The sequence below is a fragment of the Mesoplodon mirus genome (assembly GCF_964341445.2).
Source record: "Mesoplodon mirus genome assembly, chromosome: 7".
In the NCBI taxonomy this organism is placed as follows: Eukaryota; Metazoa; Chordata; class Mammalia; order Artiodactyla; family Ziphiidae; genus Mesoplodon; species Mesoplodon mirus.
This window is the reverse complement of record NC_138983.1, coordinates 64,915,929-64,936,246: the sequence shown is the minus strand read 5'-3', so window position 1 is coordinate 64,936,246 and position 20,318 is coordinate 64,915,929. Positions and strand designations below refer to the sequence as shown.

General features: G+C 48.8%; 1 protein-coding gene across 4 annotated transcripts in view; it reads right to left on the bottom strand.

Annotated features, from left to right (window-relative positions):
* MICAL2 (microtubule associated monooxygenase, calponin and LIM domain containing 2) overlaps positions 1-20,318 on the bottom strand; it is a 226,124-nt gene that overhangs the window by 181,443 nt on the left and 24,363 nt on the right. For 3 of the 4 annotated variants that reach the window (XM_082629277.1, XM_082629274.1, XM_082629276.1), the window contains exon 2: positions 18,157-18,227. The gene's annotated coding sequence lies outside the window, so the exon portion shown is untranslated. Of the gene's footprint in view, positions 1-16,516; positions 16,644-18,156; positions 18,228-20,318 lie in introns of all 4 variants that reach the window. The other variant, XM_082629275.1, reaches the window with a different exon arrangement.

The following is a 20,318-nucleotide window of genomic DNA, read 5'->3' as shown; positions in this document are numbered from 1 at the left end:
AAGAGACGTACTGTGAAAGCCCACCCAAGCGCCCAGCCTGCAGCAGGGCCTGGACGCTGCCCTCTGTCTACACTGGCCCAGGGTGGGGAGCTCAGGAAAGAGACTCCAGGGGCACTGCAGGCCCTGGCCTTCTGTGCTGCTCCTCCTCTGAGAGGCCAAGGCTATGTGGTCTTGTTCTTCCATCCCCAGCCCTCCCCTCACTCTTCTTTAATAGTGACTTGACTCCACTGCTCTGGCTTGAAATGACCTCACACATTCCCACTTCCTCACCTCAGTCCATTTCCTTGTGGAATCACTCACAGTAACAGATCCCAGGATGACCTGAGATTGACCCCCCCACCCCAAACCCATGAGTCAGAGACCCATATGCTGACCAGTCACAGTGCCAGGAAGGAGGCCAACATCACCAGGGGCCCACAGCAGCCAGGCTCTTTCACATTATCCTATGAAGTCCTCACAAGAAGTCTATGGGGTAGGGTGTTTCTCTCTCTCTCTCTCTCTCTCTCTCTCTCTCTTTCTACTCTGTAAGAAGCAAGGATTTTGGGGGTAGGGGGTAATTCCAGAACTTGCTCATCTCACTTTCCTTATGCAAGTATAAATTTGCCATGTGTGGCTGCTACGTGTGTGTGCGTGTGTTCACATACATGTATGCATGGATATGAGTATGTGTACAAATGTATGTATATGTGTGTGTATTGCATATATGCATGCCTGTATGCATGTGTGTACACAAACACACACGTACAAATTTAAAAATTTTTCCATAATGATTTCTGGCCAGTGTCCCACATCTCTGCTTGTACTGCTAAGCCTGTCTTTAAGAACCCTCTAGGAGAAGCAAAGCCTTTGAGGTGGGCAGAACTCAGGCCTGGGCATGAGGAGACTGAGCCTCATCCGAACAGCGACACCACACTGCTCAGCTGCTCACGGGTGCCAGACCCTGTCCCAGGTCCTTTACATCCATGATCTCATTCAACCATCCTTATTTGACTGAAGAGAAGGCAGATTCAGAGGGGCAAGCAACCCCCTCCATATGCCAAGGTACCGAGTGGACATGCTGTAAAATGAGCCCAGTTCCATCTCACTTCAAAATCCATGCTCTTCGTCACTGATTGATAGGAGCCATGGAGACGGAAATAATACGACCTGCTTTTTCTGAAGCCGCCGTGTCAATTAAATGGGTTAAGTTCTGTAGTCCCTGAAGTTCTTTCAGGCTCCGAGAGCCTGCAAACGTCAACAACGGGGTGTGGCTTCATAAGTTATGGTGCAACCAAACAATAAAGTATTAGGCAGTCCTTTAAAATAATACTTATAAAGACATTTAATCCTTGTGGAAAATGCTTATGCCCTAAATCAGGGTGAAAAGAGCAGGATACAAATTCAAGTACTCGATATGATTCCAACTCCTTAGAGTAATATCTAAAGGAGAAAGGGGGCTTCCCTGGTGGCGCAGTGGTTGGGAGTCCGCCTGCCGATGCAGGGGACACGGGTTCGTGCCCCGGTCTGGGAGGATCCCGCGTGCCGCGGAGCGGCTGGGCCCGTGAGCCATGGCCGTTGAGCCTGTGCGTCCGGAGCCTGTGCTCCGCAACGGGAGAGGCCACGGCAGTGAGAGGCCCACATACCGCAAAAAATAAATAAAATAAATAAATAAATAAATAAATAAAGGAGAAAGGAAACAAGCCAAATGTGAACAGTGGTTGTGTGTGTGATGGTATTTCAGATGATTTATGTTTAGCTTTATACTTTTCTTTATTTCCAGATTTTCTACTGGAAGCACACACAGCTTTTATAACTCCCTCCTCTATACGCATTCCAAGTCCCGGAGTCTTCTCTCCCTGACTAGACTATCTTGGTCTCATGTATCTTCTCTTCCTCAGGCCTGTACGGCTCCAGCCACACTAGCAATGCCATTCTTCTCCAGAAAAGAAAGGGCCATCCTGTAAGAAGCCCTGACACTGCTAATCTAATGAACAGGCTTACATTCCAACACGCGAGGGATGAGGTCCCCAAGGCCACATTTCTGCCACACCTCTGCTCGCTAGATCACAGACTTTCAAGTCCAGTGAGGCCGGCCCCTTTCCCAAGAGCCATGCTGGGGAAGGGGGAAGATAATACCTCTGACATGATCTCAGCTATGCCCACAGACCCCTTGCCAGTCAACCCCACAAGGACACCTGCCTACCTGGTTATAGGCCAGGACCTGACAAAATAACATACATCTCAGCACACACACCAAGCCCATCTCACCACTAAAAACTCAGCAGCCTATTCTGCATATGCCCTAAATCACCTTCATGACCCACTGGCTGCCTGGGATTACTGTGAACTCCAAATTCCAATTTCCAGGAGGCCACCCTATCTCAAAACTAATGGGAGAGATACCTAGAATAAGCAAATTCATAGAGACAGAAAGTAGAAGGGTGGTTACCAGGGGCTGGGGGAAGAGGGAAATGGGAGTTATTGTTTAATGGTACAGATTTTCAATTTGGGATGATGAAAAAGTTCTGGAGATAGATGGTGGTGATGGTTGCACAACCACGTGAATATACTTAATGCCGCTGAATTCGAACATTTAAAAACGGTCATAATAGTAAATTTTGTCATGCATATTTTCCCACAATAAAAAAAATAAAATAAAATGCATTAAAAAAACAAACCATCGCCACCTTACAGTAGCGGCTGTCCAAGGCCAGAGTACAGAATCTGTGGCCTAATTAACAATGAAGCAAATTATCTAAAATACTTTTGAGTTAAAATGTAATAAAATAGTGAAAGAATCCTGCTGTTTTTTTATTTGGCTCAATGGCATAATTTCTTGGTTTTTATTTTTGGTTTTTTTGTAAGTCATCTGGGCTTCTCTCAGTCTTCCTTCCAAATCTTATTTGACTCCAGGAAGCCTTTGGAAGCTCAGCCCTGCCAAATTCCCATTTTTATCTCTTATTCTGCCTTCCCCAGGCCACCACCACCAATGCTGCCCCTCCCTCACTCAGCACCTGTAAAATCTGCTTCAACATCACAGGGAAGGTTGGGTAGGGGCTCCCTGCTCTTAGCTTTCAGCACCTACCATCCCTTGCCTGGGGAGAACACTCCTGTGTTCTGACAGTCCCTAGACAGTGCAACCAGCAGACTGTAGTTCCTTGAAAGCAGGGAGCATTCTTCCCTGCAGTGTACAGATTCCCTAAAAACTCCCCAAGGGCAGGTCCAGATCAGCCCAGATCTGTTGGACATGCCATCAGACTCCAACAGAGGAGAAACAATGGCCGTGTAATTAGATAAGACTTCTGTCTCTCAAAATCAGAGCTTCGCATATTTTTCATTGACTAACATCAATTTCAGGGACACTGGTTATGAATCCTGTTTACGTTAGGAGAATCCTGCTGCGAGGCAAAGAAGCTTGCCCATTTGAAAAACAGTAGATCTGACATATCATATACCATACTTAACTGTTCTTTTTTTGCAGGCTCGGCGGCCATGGCTCACGGGCCCAGCCGCTCCGCGGCATGTGGGATCTTCCCGGACCAGGGCACGAACCCGTGTCCCCTGCATCGGCAGGCGGACTCTCAACCACTGCGCCACCAGGGAAGCCCCATACTTACTGTTCTTAAGCACAGCCCATGGATGTGAACAAATCCTTTTACCCCACTAACTCCTAGTCTTCCTTCAAAGCTCTTCTCCTCTAGACACTCTCCACCTCCCTGTCGCCAACCCCTTTCCAAAATGGGTTGGATCTCTCCCACAGTATCTGTACTTACCTCAGTTACAGTTAAGTCCTGTGCCGAAATTAATTTTTCACTTCCCTATTCCCAGTTCCTAGCACAAGGCCCTCTCTATACAGTATGTGCTAAATGAATGAATGAATGCTTAGACCTTGGGAACATAATAATCCTTGACATTTAACGAGCATCTATGAAGTCTTGAGCAGCAAGGTAAAAAGCTTTCTATGTATTAAAGAAGTTAATCATTGTAACAAACCAAGGCATCATTAGATACTGTTATCTAATGATAATAGTATCCCCACTTTTCAAAGAATTAGAAAAGTTCGCAACTTGGCAAGGGTACATGGCCAGAAGTAATGAACTTGTGACTTGACATCCTAGAGCCAGAGTTCAGAGCCCACATCTGTAACCACCATCCCATACAGCTCCCATACAAAGTGGATGAAGGGATCCAATGCTGCCTCGCACACCACATCAGGGACATGGTCTCTGCTCTAGACCCTTTGGTTCATGATACTCCCTTTCTTTCATCAAACTCCAAAATGCCAGGATCTGGCATAATGAGATCTTGATGCAATAGTGGATAACTGTGGTGAATATACCAATAAAAAGTCAGCTGAGGGGTGGGTCAGCTAGCCTGGGTGGGTATGGCAGAGGCAGGCCAGCTGACCACCAGACACATTGCTCCTTCCTCCTGGGCCCTTCCTTGCAGCTGTGTGAGCCCATGTGACCAGTTCCCGGTAATGGAATGTGAGCAGAAGTGACGCACGCACGCAACTTCTAGGACCAACCCACGAGAACCTCCCATGGCAATCCTCCAGGCTCTTTCCACTTCTGCCAGAGCATAGCAGCCACGGAAATCACATGCGCAAGATGGCAAAGCCATGAGAAGGAAGGAGCTGGGCTCCCTGATGCCCACTTGGAGGAAAGCCGTCTATGACCAGGAACATTTGGACTTCACATATGTGAGAAATAAACATGAAGTATGTGAAGACACTGAGAATCAAGGGTTTATCTGTTAGGCAGGAAATATCAATTAATCCAGTAGGTAAACCATAGCATGGTAGGAATGGCAGATTTGTCACTGGGGGTTAACCCCCAGAAATATGCCTGACCACCCCTCATTAAGGAACCTCCCCCCACACATATATACCCTATGGTGAATATACCTTATTATATACCCTATAATAAGACAAGAGAATGGGACAGATAAGCTAGTCGTTTCCTTGGTTTCAATAAAGCCCTGAGCCCTCAGGTCCCGAGTCCCTGGAAACCTATGTGGTGTGGCGGAAAGAATGTGGACTTCCGAGTCCCCCAGCATTCCCTTGAGCAAGTCACAAACAACACAGAGTCCCTGTGAAAATTAGATGAAGGTGCCTCTCATGGGGCGGGCTCAGGATGTGCTTTTCCAGCATCGTTCCGGCCCACTGCCGTGGGGATAACACCTACCACCCGAGGTAGCCCAAGCCAAACCACAGCAGAAATAGGGGCGTTTTCACACAGATGGTAAGGGTGATCATCTCCCCTTATCTACTTTAAGCTGAGATGGGACAGTTACAGCATATTTTCCACCGAGTCTTTGCCCAGCACACCCTTAAAGTCACCCCCCAGGTGAGCCTTTGTGTCTGGGTGGCTGAGCTCAGGCCTCAGGGACTGCAACCCTAGTAATTAGTCTGGAGGACAGAGAAGGATGCTGGGGAGGAGGCATAAAAGTCATGGAAAAGTGAACTTGAAAAGGATTTCTCAACAACGCCTGCTCGCTCTACACACACCATACCCAGGAACCCAGGACAACCACAGAGCAGTCCCTGCCCCAGAAGCTCACAGCCCAGCCGTGTCTCATGGAGTCTGTCCTCAAAAGGCTCCCCCGTTTTGAAGAATTGTGCCAAGTAACTACATTTTTTCAAACCAAAAAAAAAAAAAGAACTCATTGCCTAACAGAAGTGTTTTTTGTTCTTTTTTGGATGTGTGAATTTAACAATGTGAAATCAGTCTCAAAAATGTGTACAAATTCAACCACAGTTAGATCTACATTTGCTCTTAAACATGGCACTCTCCCTCCTTCCCTTCACAGTCTAGGTTCCCAGTAGAAAAGTCTAGCCTGGCAATATTTGCACCATCGATAGAAATAACAGCCTGAACCCGCCTTTTGTCACTTTGAGCCCAAGAGAAGACAACAGAATACAGGACAAATGAGCTTTTTCTTTGACATTTCTTTAAGATTCATTCTCCTCCTCGTATTTTAGATTTCCTGGTCTACTACCCACACCCCCGGTATCATCCCAAACTGAAATCTGACCTGGCACCATCTACCGGCTGGCTGGCCTGGTGGCTTATAAAGATTGGTTGTGATGGGCATATACCCTGAGAAAACCATAATTCAAAAAGAGTCATGTACCAAAATGTTCATAGCAGCCCTATTTACAATAGCCCGGAGATGGAAACAACCTAAGTGTCCATCATCGGATGAATGGATAAAGAAGATGTGGCACATATATACAATGGAATATTACTCAGCCATAAAAAGAAACGAAATTGACCTATTTGTAATGAGGTGGATGGACCTGGAGTCTGTCATAGAGTGAAGTAAGTCAGAAAGAGAAAGACAAATACTGTATGCTGACACATATATATGGAATTTAAGAAAAAAAATGTCATGAAGAACATAGGGGTAAGACAGGAATAAAGACACAGACCTACTAGAGAATGGACTTGAGGATATGGGGAGGGGGAAGGGTAAGCTGTGACAAAGTGAAAGAGCAGCATGGACATATATACACTACCAAACGTAAGGTAGATAGCTAGTGGGAAGCAGCCACATAGCACAGGGAGATCAGCTCGGTGCTTTGTGACCGCCTGGAGGGGTGGGATAGGGAGGGTGGGAGAGAGACGCAAAAGGGAGGGGATATGGGAACATATGTATATGTATAACTGATTAAATTTGTTATAATGCAAAAAATAAAAAAAATAAAAAAAAAATAAAGATTGGTTGTGATTAGGCACAATGTGGGCTACAATGTAAGCCTGTGTTACTAATAACAAGTGGGATGGACAGCGTGGAGAGACAAGAAGTGCTCTTTATTCTCATCTACGTTACCGGAAAAATAGACATACACAGAACCAGTGCCATGTTACGTTTTTTAAGGCAATAAAAGTGTTTTGAATTCCTCAAAAAAAAAAAAAAAAAGTCTAGCCTGGCAATGTCCACTTCCTCACTTCCACTCACCCTCTAATCTACCACAATCTCATTCCCCCTCCCACACACAGCCCACCTAGGCATCATGCCCAAGGCCACCACCAACTCTGTGGCGACATCTAACTGTCACTTATTGGATCTTATCTTGCCCATGGTCTCTCCCATCTTCAGTCTGTGCAGACACATCTCTCTCTGAATGTCCCTGAAATTTCCCCAGATTCTGATCTTCACACTCCTCCCGTTTTCAAGGACCTCAACACGCCCACAGATCAACCAATATCTACATCCCAATGACCCATCAAGCTATCCCTCTGTCGTGAACCTCCAGCTGCTTTCCAGACCTGTATTCAACTGCCAATTACACTCTTCCCCTGTCTTGCAGAGACCTCACATGTGGTCAGTTTACCTTCCGCCTTTACCTCCCTGGCATCCCCAGCCTCAGCAAACAGCACCATCCGTATCCAGACTCTCACGCCACACCCCTGGAGTCACCTTCTCTGCCCCCTTTCCCTCACCTTGAGGAGCCAGCCAGTCACCGAGCGCTGCCTCCGCAATAGCCCCAGTCACTGCCTCCCGTCCAGCCTCCCCTCTCATTTAACTCTCAAAACCTCCTCATAAATGCTCTTCCTGCTTGCTCCCTCCAGTCCACCAGCCTCTCTCTTGGAGCTGCTGCCAGAGAGATCTTTCCACCAGAAATGCACACTTGGTCAGGTTCTGTTCCTGTTTCAAATCCTTCAGCAGCTCCCTGAGCATCTTCAGGGTGAGAGCCAAACATCTCAGCAGAGCAAGACAAAACGCACCTTCCTGATTCGCACCTTGCCTGCTCTCCAGCCTGCCACCTCACCATTTCCCTGACCCCACGTCCAGACCTACTGAGCCATCTGCATCTGTAGCTCCCTCACAAACTGAACTCTTCCAGGCCTCCCTCCCTGTGCCTTTGCTTATGCTGGTCCCTCCATCTAGAAGGCCCATCCGGACTCCGTTCACTTGGTAAAAACCCAGTCGGCTTTAGGGCTGAAACATCAAAGGCAGCAGAGTGTCAGGGGTCCCAGTGTGGGCTCTGGAGTCAGGCAGACTTGTTACAAACCTGACCCACCACTTACTAGGTGTGTGAGCCTAGATGAGTCACCTAACTTCTTTGAACCTCAGTTTCCTCATCCATAAAATGGAGATAATAACAGTCCTGACCCCACTGGGTTACATGAGGATGAAACTCAGTGACGCCAGGCTAGGCAGTATCCTTGGCTGCATCTCTTCTTTGAAGTCTTACCTTGGTCTCCCCACACCCCCTTCTCCTACGCTGTACTCCGTGGAGGTTCCAGTGATGGTTGCATACAGACTATCGCATGAACTACTTTTGGGTCTGCCTGCCTCACTGGACCGTGAGCTCTCTGATGCCAGATGTTGCATATTCAGGGCCTGGCACCTGTGCCTCTGGCAATGGCAGATGTTCAATAACCACTGCTTCTTGGTAAAATCCAATCAAGAGCAGCCACAAAATTTAGGCTGTGTGGTGGCGTGAACTGTGACTGTCCTTTCTCTCTGACCACCACAATGACCATGGGAGCCTCCTAACTAGTCTCCAGTTCACGTCTCCCCCTTCCCGTCTTGTCTGCACCACCCCCACACTGTTCATAAAGCCCTCAGGGCTCCCTAAGCCCCACTGTGTAAGTCCCAACTCCCATGATGGGCTCGTCAGCCCCCTCCATGCAGCCCCCATTTCCTTGTTAGGCTCAATTCCCAAAGGTCTTAGGGCTCCCCTGTGGCTGCATCAGACAGACTGGCCCATTTAATGCTCCACATCTGGTCTCTGCCTTCCTCCTCCCATCCCTGCTCAAATCTTACCCATCCTCTGAAGCAAAGTCAGGCCCTGGAGTACTAACTGAAGACCTACTATGTGCTGGCATCACAGTCTATTCAAGGAATCAATTTTAAATACTTACAGGTAAGAGCTGCAGTAGAGGTGGGTACCAAGATGTGTGGACACAGAGATGGGAGATGGAGTGACGCACAGCCTGGAGAGAGGCTCACAGAAGAAGCGGCGCCAGAGCTGGATCTTAAGGGATGAGCTGGAGTTTTCAGACACAAAAGCTTCCCCATCCCGTACTGACCCTTCTTTCACATGTACTCTTCTTACTCTCAGAGTCTGTGCCAGAGGTCACCAAACCTGGTTCTACACCACACGATTCACTAGGAAGTGTCCAAAAATACAGCTTCCTGGGCCTACTCCCACACAGAATCTCTGCAGCCTGAGGTCCAAGGGGGAAACTACTAGGCACTCTGGATACCAGGGGAACAAGCTCTGTCTCCCCAGCTTCTGAGAATTACCATCTAGTAATTCCTAGAGACAGACGGTTATAACACACACGGGGTCATATGAGACACAGAACCGGCCATTTGGCACTTCATTTAGCCTTGAACCCAACACAGTTTTGTGCATTATGCTTGTCTGGACAATATAATGTATAAACTTCTTAAGGAAAAGGCCAGTGTCTTTTGTTCCTTTTCTATTTCCCAGAATATTCAGCTCAGTTCTAAATATGCAGTTGGCATTCAATCAATATTTAATCAAATAATTCAACTTTTTGTATTAAGTCCCTTTGGACTAATTCACTCATTAATGAATTGTCTACTGATTTTTACCTTTGTAATTTTGGTGCCAGTGTGGTGTCTGCTCCTAGTAGGTAATTAGCACATGTTTGTTGAATGAATGAACATTTACCGGTAAAAATTTATTTCAGGAGGAATGGAACAGCTCTCACTGTACCACCTTTAGAGTTCACTTAAAAGACTTAAAACATTTTGCATTTGAATTATAGACCTTTAATTTCAGGATTAATTTCCTGATATGCAATTATACATGCTTTGTTGTTTATATTATCATTAATGTTATTAGCAATGTAAATAATACCTCCCTGGATCTCGGAGGTCAGCTGGCCTCTGTGCAGGTGTGCCCGGGGCAGGGGAAGGGGAGATGCTTGCCTGTTTCTTCCAGTGAGGTGTCCACCCAGCCGGCAGTTCAGCTGGCCACACCCATTACCCCAGTCTCCACACAATGGCCCATCAACTGCATTCAACCTTTACGAGCAGGTGTGTGCACATGCACGGGCAGGTGAGCCCTGCCTGAGTCAGAAAAGCCTAATGAGCTGTTCGAAACCTACTGACATGTCAACACACTTGGGAAGCTGGGATCTGTGATTTAAATGTGAAAAGCCCTGTGCTGCAGAAAAGCAGTCTGACAAAACAAGGATAAGCATTGGGAGGCTCCTGGGAGACGTGTCCAAGCATGGGATGCTCAGCCAAGCAGGGACGGGCTGGGCAAGCTGGGGTAGCCAGCAGGATGGACTCTCCCTTGCTTTCGCTGGGGCCCACATTCCCATGCTTTGTTGCTGTTACTGTTCTTTGTTTGTATATTAGGCTTGTTTTAAGCCTTGAAAATAGGACTCATAGTCTTGAGTGGGGGGATTTCTGGATGTGGATGAAAGTTCTTCTGGCCCTCCCTCCAGGCCCAAACCAGGAGATAGGAGAGTCTATAATTCCTTTTGTGCCCAGGACCAGAGGGATCTTTCCTGGAGTGCGTGCTAGATCGTGGACAGCACTCGGGCAACTCAGCCTGAGAGATATTCAGTCCTTTTTGCTTCTGCTGGAAAACGGGAGGGTTTACTTGCTGGTCATGTATTTGTTCCTATATTCATCCCACAGATACCAATTACCTTGTGCCGGGCAATGTGCTAAGTGAACACAGCTTAATGGTTCTCAGATGCAGCCTCTGGGGGGTGAGCAGGCCAGAGACTGACAGGACGAGACAGCCCTAAGCAATGCTGTCTTCCCTTCACCGGACCCGCCCAAGGGGCTCTGTGCCCACATCAAATGTGCCGTTACCAGGGGGCTGGTTCAGGTGTCTGAGCAGAAGGGAGAGAGATAGACTGTTTGGGCCACATCCTTACTATGCAGAGGAACTGAAGTCTCCTATGAACTGTTTTCATAAAAGCTCTTTAAAACCATGCAAGGTTTCAGACAGTAAATACAGAAAGGCCTCTCTGATTAGGGCAGAACCAGTCCCTAAAATACACTCAGCTGCTGACCCCACTTCTGAGGAGATGATTAGCTTGACAGGTTGTGCTTTGTTGGTAACGGCCGTTACCGACAACAAAGGCTGACCTGGAGAGTGATGTGAGCCTGTGTGAGGGGGGCCGCAGAGCTCTGAGGGGAGGGACACCTGGCTCTCCAGGTGACACTCAAAGGCCACGTTCCTGTGAGCTCAGAGATGCTGAGACAAGCACTCCAGGACCAGCGACTGCCTTGGCCATTCCTCACTCAGTGGGTCAAAACGCCCCTCCCTGACCCACACCCCGACAGAGAGCAGACCCAGGCAGGACCACAGAAGATGTGACCGAGCCAGTGAATTTTCTGTCAAGGTTCGGAAGACAGTCTGCTGCCATCCCGATGTAAGACATTTGGGTTGGCTGAATGAAGGCGCTGGACACTTCTCTAGGTGTTTGGGCTTATGTTCTGAAAAACACATTCACTAAAGCAGCCACCATCCCAGAAAGGATTTTCTCTTTCCTTGTAAAGAAACGAAACCCAGAGGGCCACAAAAGATGGACTGTGATACGAGACCAGGAAGACCTGGACTCCAGATCGCTCTCTGGGTTTCTGCTGCCCTCCCCTCCATGAAGGGTACGTCAGGCTCAAAGTTCTGCTTCCAGAATAGGTTTCCTGGGGCAGACCTCAGCAAGGAGTTCATTAGAGAGGAGAGAGGCACGAGTTCCTGAAAGGCTCTCTCTCTTTCTTCCCCAAGACCCTTCTCACTCTAAAGGGTTGGGATTTTTTTTTTTTTTTTTTTTTTTTTTTTTGCGGTACGCGGGCCTCTCACTGCTGTGGCCTCTCCCGTTGCGGAGCACAGGCTCCGGACGCGCAGGCTCAGCGGCCGTGGCTCACGGGCCCAGCCGCTCCGCAGCACGTGGGATCTTCCCGGACCGGGGCACGAACCCGCATCCCCTGCATCAGCAGGCGGACTCTCAACCACTGCGCCACCAGGGAAGCTCAAGGGTTGGGATTTTTTAAAGATTCTGGCTCACCCTCAGGGCAAATGATCCACTTCCTAGATACTTATGCCTTGTAAATATTGTCCTTAAAAACAGCAATATATTTTCGTTGATCTTTAAGTAGCCTTCTCACCCCACACCCCCAGCTGCTGCAGAATTATTGTGTGGGTTTGTCTGGAAGGCAAAACAATCCCTGGAGAGACAGGCTGCACAAGAACTCACAAGGGTGTCTGCTATCAGCTTATTTGGCAAGAGGAATCTGAGACATTTTAAATATGAACTGTCAGTGTGGCCCATCCCACCCCGATGCCCTAGCGCCATCAATCAACACCTCTACTGGTTCGTGAGACACAAAATGTAGAAAATGGGCACAAACTGTCTGAACACAAATCCCACAAACATTTCTACAGGGAAAGGTACTTCAGACACCTGGAGAATTCATATCTGGAGAATCTCTGCTGGTCTGATGTTTCTTTCAACGACTCTCACATAATTAGCAAGTGTTTTACAAAGCCCTTAACGGTCTGGTCCCAAACCCCTCCTCCCCCAGCTTATCTCCCAACTGAAAGTTCCACTCCTTCTTCGTCAGCTGAGAAAATATGCCCATGACTCCTCCTCACTTCCAAGTGCCAAATCAAGCCTTCATACCGCCACATCTTTCACTTGGACAACTCTCTGCCTGGCAATCTCCTACTTACCCCTCAATACCAGAGTCCCAGAGCACATGCTTGGTGCCAGTTTCCCTGTGCGTTGCTCTCTTCTCAGTGCTTTCAGAGCACTTGGTGTGTGACTCATTATGACACTGCTTAGAGCAGTGGCTGTGACTCTATACACATCTGTCCTGCCACCAGGTCAGGCCATGAACTCCTGGGAATAAAGGGACCAGGTCTTACTCACCTTTGCATCCCCACAACCAAGCTCAGAGCCTGGCACTCAGAAGTCCCATCATAAATGCTTGATGCCTCAATCAATGCCCGGCCCACTTGGCCCAGCTCTCCCTTCTCCATACAAAGAGAGCCCGTGTGAAATGTGGAGCGAGGAAAGGCTTTAAGATCAGACCCCCTGCATCTGAGCCCTGGCCCCTGTGGGATGTGGGCTAGTTATTTAACCTGTATCTGCCCATTTTCTCCTCGATACAACAAACAGCCATGCTCACCTCTCAGAGGGCCACAGTGAGGAAAAACAAGGTAAAATATGTAAACCCAGCACCTGCTCAATGGAAAGAGCTCACAATACATTTCCTTGAGCTCAGCAGGAAGTGCTGAGCCAAATGGAGCCCTCTAGAAAAAAGCCAATGGCTTCTGTTCTGGTTTCCGTGCCAGCAACACAGTGATGGGGCGGACAGCCTCTAACCCAAAGCGTCCCCTCTCAGAGCAAGGGATGGTGTAGGCTGCACTTGATTCATGCCCTCAGCTCCAGAGTCTCAGAAAGAGGCATGATCAGCAACAAAGCTGATTTCTGTCTGAATGATAAACCCACAAGAGCCCACTATTGCTGAGGCTGGGCCATCAGATCCTTCATTTCCTGTCTTGCATTAATCTTTCACCCCAAGCCACACCATAAAACAGAATACTGCTGACCCAACAGTGTTAAATCCCTAAGTACAAGTCAAACAGCCCACATGTGAGAGAAGTCTCAACCTCGAGGTGATGTCACACCCAGGTTTTATTAGGCCTCGATAAACAAGGAGGTTATTGTGGGCCCTGATAACACCTTGGACAATCAAGCCCAGGGTCAAGGAGAGGAGTTGAAAGGGCAGTGGCTGAACCCATGAGAGGAGGCAATATGGCACTGGGGAAATAGCCACTTTGTATCAGGTTTGTGATTCCAAGGCTGGGAGTCAGGAGACCTGGCTTGCATCTCGGGTTTCACCTCTAGCTTGCTTTATGGGTCTGGTTAAGTCATGTCTCTGGACTTTGGTTTCTTTACCCATAAAATTGGAAAAATAGATCAGATGATCTGTAGGCTCTTTCCAGCTTTCACGCCCAAAGATCATCAGTCTTAGAGACAGATCCACCCTCCTCAACCCTTGCCCTTTGTGTGTTAGTTGTTTATCTGAGACATCTCTTAGCTCCCCCTGAGCAGCTTTCCACCAACACCACAACCACTATTGCTCCAGAGTGTCTGGTCACCCCTGACCACAGAGCCTGGCCAGGGAAGAAGATGATAAACTTGGTGCCATGTGTTTAAGAACATATCTAGTACCCTTTGGTTAAACAACTGGACAGAGTCCAGGCACCTCAGGACATGAAGATCCTGGATATCCCAACAACCCCTAATAACCTGGGCTGGTTTCTTTCCACTCACAGGTTAATCCCAACCCCCTCGTATACCAACCTGTACCTCCTAGGTCCCCAATGCACTTTCAAATCATTAGACATTTTTTTCCAGGCTGCTTGGCAGGAGACTAGGGCAGCAACAGGCAGTTTTTATCTGCACTCTGGCATATCTTGGGGTGGGGCAGGGGAGAGGCAACGCTACAAAGTCCAGGAGAAAATGCCTACAGAAGCAGGTAGAGGAGGCGGCGACCTGGAGGAGAAGACGGTGCTTATCACGAGGACAGGCAGAGTGGGCACTGGGAGTCTAGGAGGCCCCTTTAAGATGCCACAACCCTCTGTACCTCCCTTATTTCCTTAATAAGAAATCTGAGGGCAGGTGGAGTTCTGCAACTGGCCCATGGCCATGCTGAAGAGCTGTGAACAACCAGCACCAGATCGTGGGTCTTTTGACCTCAGCCCACTCTTTTTTCCACTCTACTCTGCTGACCTCGAGATCTAATTAGGTTGCTCTAATGAGGCCAGCTGGATCCCCTGCAGACTCTAAGCAACATGACCCAGTGTCACTCAGGGAAAGAGCAGGCCCAGCAGATATTTTGATAACTGCCTCCCCAGCCCCATGCATTCCTTGCCAACCTGACATGGTCTGCTGCTCTTTCTCCAGCCCTTGCCACAAAATCTTAAGGGGTTCAGAGGGGGAGTGAGAAAGGAGAGGTGGGCCTTCCTGTCCCTACAGAACCCTAAATACCTAAGATAACCCACAAAGATCTCTCTCCTTTGGTCTAGGGGGATGAGTGGCAGGAGGGAATCGAATTAAGCTGCTGGAAGTCTGACCTGATTAGGCCAAAAGTATTCCCTGTGAGCAATTAGATGGGTCATCTGAAGGTGTATGATGACAAACAATAGGATCTGTCTCTGCCAGGGACCTTTCAAGACCAATGTTGGTCAGATCATCTCAGCATCAGGAGGAGTTAAAGACTCAAGGAATTAATTATTCAGTGTGCGTGACCCAGTTCCCGGAGGTGAGGTTGGGTGAGAAGAGAACTCACTAGTTCCTTATCGTGGAAAGAAATTCAAATACTTCACAGGGTAGTGTTCCCTTTGCTGCCAAAGAGGATCCATTCATGGGTAAGGGTGACCCCACCCCACCCCCCAAAAAAGGAAAAAAATAGCCAAAGTTCTCTCATTCAACAAACATTTATTGAGTTCCTCTTATGTCCTTGGCCCTTCAGAAATTTGCACATGGGTGAAGCTTAGTAGGGTATAAAGATGAGAGAATTTATAAACAGGAGGCCTGGGCTGTGGCCCATCTCAGCCCATAGACAGCTACATTAACCCTGGGCAGGTCACAGCCTAAGTCAAATTCCTCATCTGTGAAATGGGAGTAAATGAAGATTTACTTATTATGAAGACGAACTGATCTTGATGAAATGTAGAGTGTAATGTAAGCCAAAGGTGTAAACAATAATGATGTGATACTGCACACTTTCCCTGCAGAAGTTTATAACCTGGTCATGTCTTGGAAAACAACTCAAGGTCAAGGTACCTATTTGGCAAACATCACTTTCTCTGTAATTTGGGCAAAGTGTATGTTTCAACCTGCCAGTGGAGATGCAGCCTGCAGTCAGTACCAGGCTCCCAGTCTGTGTGTCCAGGAAGTTGCAAGAAGAGGCAGGGTGAAACTGGAAAGAGCAGGACCAACCTGGTCCTGTATCATGTCTGGACGGAATGAATGTTTCAGGAGAGCCCTAAGACTGAGATGGGGGAAAAGAGCAACTGGAAGTGTGGTCAATCAGAAACAAAACAAAATTCATTTGAGCACAATAGAGGTGAGCCGGCCAGAAATGCACACACTTCCCTCCCCATACACATTTCAGACAATGATGGAATTGTCTATCGTTCAACCCTCCTCTATGCACGCACTCCACTTTCTGTGTTTCTCCAGGAAACGGGAGGGATTCTGAGGCCACAGCAGGCTGGCTGATCAGGACCTCTTTGCCCAGACACTAAGAACCAAAACTACTAAAGCAGCTTTCCCCTAGACCCTGCCAACCCCTTCTCATGCTGCTGCTCAGCATCTCAACATGGACTCCTCACCCTCTCCAGCCCCCCTCCACCGTGGATCCTCAGTGCCCACGAGGCCAGCCTCTGAATCCCCAGCCATGCCTGCCGGCTGCCCTTCCTCTGGGGCCTGTACCCTGCCCTAGCCTCACCCTCCCCTCCTTCCCCCCTCCACTGGGCTCTGCAGCCCCCAGCCACCACCCACCCCTGGTCTCACACCTCCAGGGAAGCTCCTGAGGCAGGGTCAGTTTTATTCGTGTCTACCTTCCCTCTGACTCAGGGCATTCTGTAAGTTCTTCACCCTCCTGTAAATGCAGACAGATGGTCCCCAAATGTTCTCTGATGGCTGTATACAGAAGGGAGGCAGAGGAGGAGAGAAGGGGCGTGGAAAGAAAGTTAGACTGGAAATCTAGGACCTGCCTTCCAAATCTCCACTGGACAGCAGTGGGTCACACAACCTTGAGAAAATATCCTCAGGCCAGGCCTAGTTTCCCTATCAGGTAATGAGGCGTTTGCTCTAAATAACCTCTTGGGTTCTCTCTAATGATAAAATTTGGTTATAGAAACCAGACTAGCCTGGTTCACAGGAGATGTGGGCCTTGGACCTTAACAGCCTATAGTCTGAGAGCTCAGACCTCAGCCTCCATGTCTGTAAAATAAATGGGGATGACTTGACTACCCCTCCCCGGGTACGAGGCCCCCACAAGACAGAAGATAAGACTTCGTGAGCCATAAAGCCCTGAAGAAACCTCAGGGCTTGAACTCCTTGAGCCAACAAACACTGTTGCTCCCCTGCCATGTGCCCAGCCCTGGCGCTGCCCAGCTCAGACAGGAAGGTTGGAAGACGGATCCTTGCCTTCCAGGCTTCCACAGCTGGTGGGGGAGACGGACAAGTGGACAAAACTCGACTCAGCCAGTGACACACCTGAGATCTGAACAAAGCGCTAGGGGAGTGGAGAGGAGGAGGCCCCAACTTTGCTGGGAGAGTGAGGGAAGCTTCTCAGAGGGAACACGTGTCCTGGATGTGGAGATCTGTTCCGGGAGTTGTGGGACAGGAGCTGGGGTGGAAAGGAGAGGAAACTTTCACCTCTTGGACAAATGGTCTGGAAAGTCACTGGAGGGGCCCTTGAAGGCCAGTGGGAGAGTAACAGGCAGACATGTCTTTGAGGAAGGTCTCTGGCAGCATTGATGAGGACAGAGCAAGGGGACAGAGTAGGGCCAGCAGAGCAGTGGGAAGGCTCCTACATAGTTCATGAGAGTGATGGTGCCATACAAGTCATTGATGTTTCACCTACACGGAGTCTTCCAGACCCTACGCCTCCATGCACCTGCTGAATTTATGGAAAGATACGAACAGGTTTGCTCTCCTTACAATGGAACCCAAGCAGAGGAAGATGCTGTGATCATATTTGCAACTCTTGGACAAATGGTCTACCATGCTGGGAAGTCACTCCCTGAAGAAGCTACCCGGCCAGATTCCTGTCTTGGCACAGACCTGGACCAGCAGGACATGGAAACAGCATCAGAGCTGGGAGTGGAGTCAGGACAGCTGAGCTGCTGGTCTTACTTAGGGGAAGAGGGACAGAGATTCCATCCACTCAAAGCCCACTGAGCCCAAACACATCTCAGTCTCAATCCCTGCCACACTTCCTTCTCTGACAGCGTGGGAGGGCTGTGCGGCCTTGGAGGTGGTAGGCAAAGACAGAGGGCTTTCACCAGCCACTGTTTCTTCATAGGGGTCACATTCACTCGGGCTTGAAGGAAGAGTGCAAGCACCCGTATCCTTTCCAAAGCCTGAAGCCAGCCCCCCAGGAGCGACTCAATGGCAGAAAAGAGATCTACCACTGTGACTTACTTACTTGATTCTTAGGCATCACGATGACTGAAGTCAGCTCCTCCCAGGGCAAGCCATGCACAGGTTGCCATATTCCTTTAAAAACAAAAGCCCAACAAGGAATGTCAAGTAGATTATCTTACATTACAGCCTCCTCTCTTCTCCCCACCAAGAGGTTCCACATGCTGTGCACTTTGTCCCGTAGCAACACTTTACCCAACAAGAGGAAACGGACAGAGAATGTCTCCTCGTGCTTCAAGTTTTTCTTGTGAAGAAAGGAATTATGAGACGGTTAAACACATTCCTTTGTCTGCCACTGGCTATGTACCCTAAGGCTTATCACACCTCTACACAAAGGCTTGCAGAGAAAGTAAGATGGATCTGGAAAAGAACACTTCATTAGTTGCTCCAGTAAAAATAAAATTTTTAAGCCAGAATTTCTAAGCTTAGGACATGAGGAAAGTAAAATCAAGCTGGTGTAAAAACTTGGTAACAAGTCACCAATGTAAAATTTGTCATATTTCCAAGGTGGAAAGGTCCAAAATGCTGAATAAACTAGGAAGTCATAAGTGTGGACTATCTGATCATGGCTGAGTTTCCTAAACAAATTATGATTTTGGTTTCCAATGACCACCCTAGTGATTTGGTTACATCCCACTTCTGCAGAAAATGCTTCTACACTTGTTTGGAAAATGGAGCCTGGAGTTACAAAAATTTTAAGGATTTACTTTCACAATCCCAATTTTCTAAAAGGTGGCCTCAAAAGGACAAAAATTAAGACATGTAAGAAACAAAAAAAAAAAAGAAAAAGACATGTAAGATTTGAGATCGCCAAGAGGCAATCGCCATACTCCGTGGTCCTACGCTCACTTTGCTCGGCAAGGTGGTAGGGCTACTTGCCCACAGAAACACGTACATATTCTCTCTAGTACATAGAAGGCTGCATTTAGAGCCTAGGAGCTGGGACTCACTGTTCAGAATCCTCGGACTATTAATGGGAGAAAAGCAACTATTTACTGAGCACTGGCCATGCGTGGAACGAGCACTGTTAGCGACCAGACATGCTTTGTCTCAGTGGCTCCTCACAGACGGGAATAGGGGCTGAGAGGGCAGAAGGCACTTGTCAAGGGAGTGGCAGGACTCAAGCCCAGGCCTGGCTGACCCAGTGCTCACGGTCTCTCCCACCATGCTGAGGTGAGAGGTGTCCCAGCACCGCTGCGATGGGCCCGCACGCCCCACGGCAGCCACCTGGGTGGAAGCTGCAGTCATCTCCATCCCCATCATCATTAGCAAGCCATACCTCTCCAGCCCGTGGCAGCTGACCAACAGGCTGGCCTGCCTCGGTCACATTCTATCAGCCTGAGCTAGAGGCTCTGTGCTGCTGCTTTCAGCCAGAAGTCAGAGAGCCAGGAGGTCTCCACCCATCTGCCTCCCTGCTTCTCAAGGGAAGCTTCTGGGTGCAGTGGGTCGGGGAGCTGGACATTCTGGTGCAGAATTCCGCTATCGGTCTAGCCAGGTATGAGAACCAGGGGCCACCCCTGCTCCCGAGATGTCAGGAACGGAAGCCCCTACCAACCCTGGGATGTTACTGAGACCAACAGCAGGGAACAGGGGCTCTCTGAGGTTCTGCCTGGGCTGTCGCATCGTTGGATGGAGGTGGGCATTTCGGGACCAGTCTACAAGGGCTAACTACCAGTCAGATTCCCACATAGGCCTGGGCACACGTTGCGATCCAGCCACTCCTAGGGCCAACCTGTACCCTCCATCTGACCTACAGCCAAACATGCTTCAAGCTCCCTTTAACTCCACTAAACCAGAAGGTCCTAAGGCCAAGCACCTTCCTTCCCCTCGAGGGGCCTCAGTTTCCTCAACTGCAAAATGAGGAGCTTGACCTAACTGGTGATATCCTCACCAAGGACCCCTTCTAACTGCCCCCATCCACAGGCCCTGACTTTTAGAGACACCTACGAAGCTAGCCTACTGTTAAAAGGAGGGAGAGGGATTAACCCGCATGCAGGCATGATGACAGGTGGTTAGCACATGTTATCCCAGATAATCCTCCCAGCAACCCAGTGAGGCAGGTAGTACAGCCACGTCACAGGGGGCAGAACTGAGGCACGGCCCAGCCTCCATCCATACTGACCACAGCAGCCTGGGACTCACGGCAGAGCTGGCCGGGGTCCATGC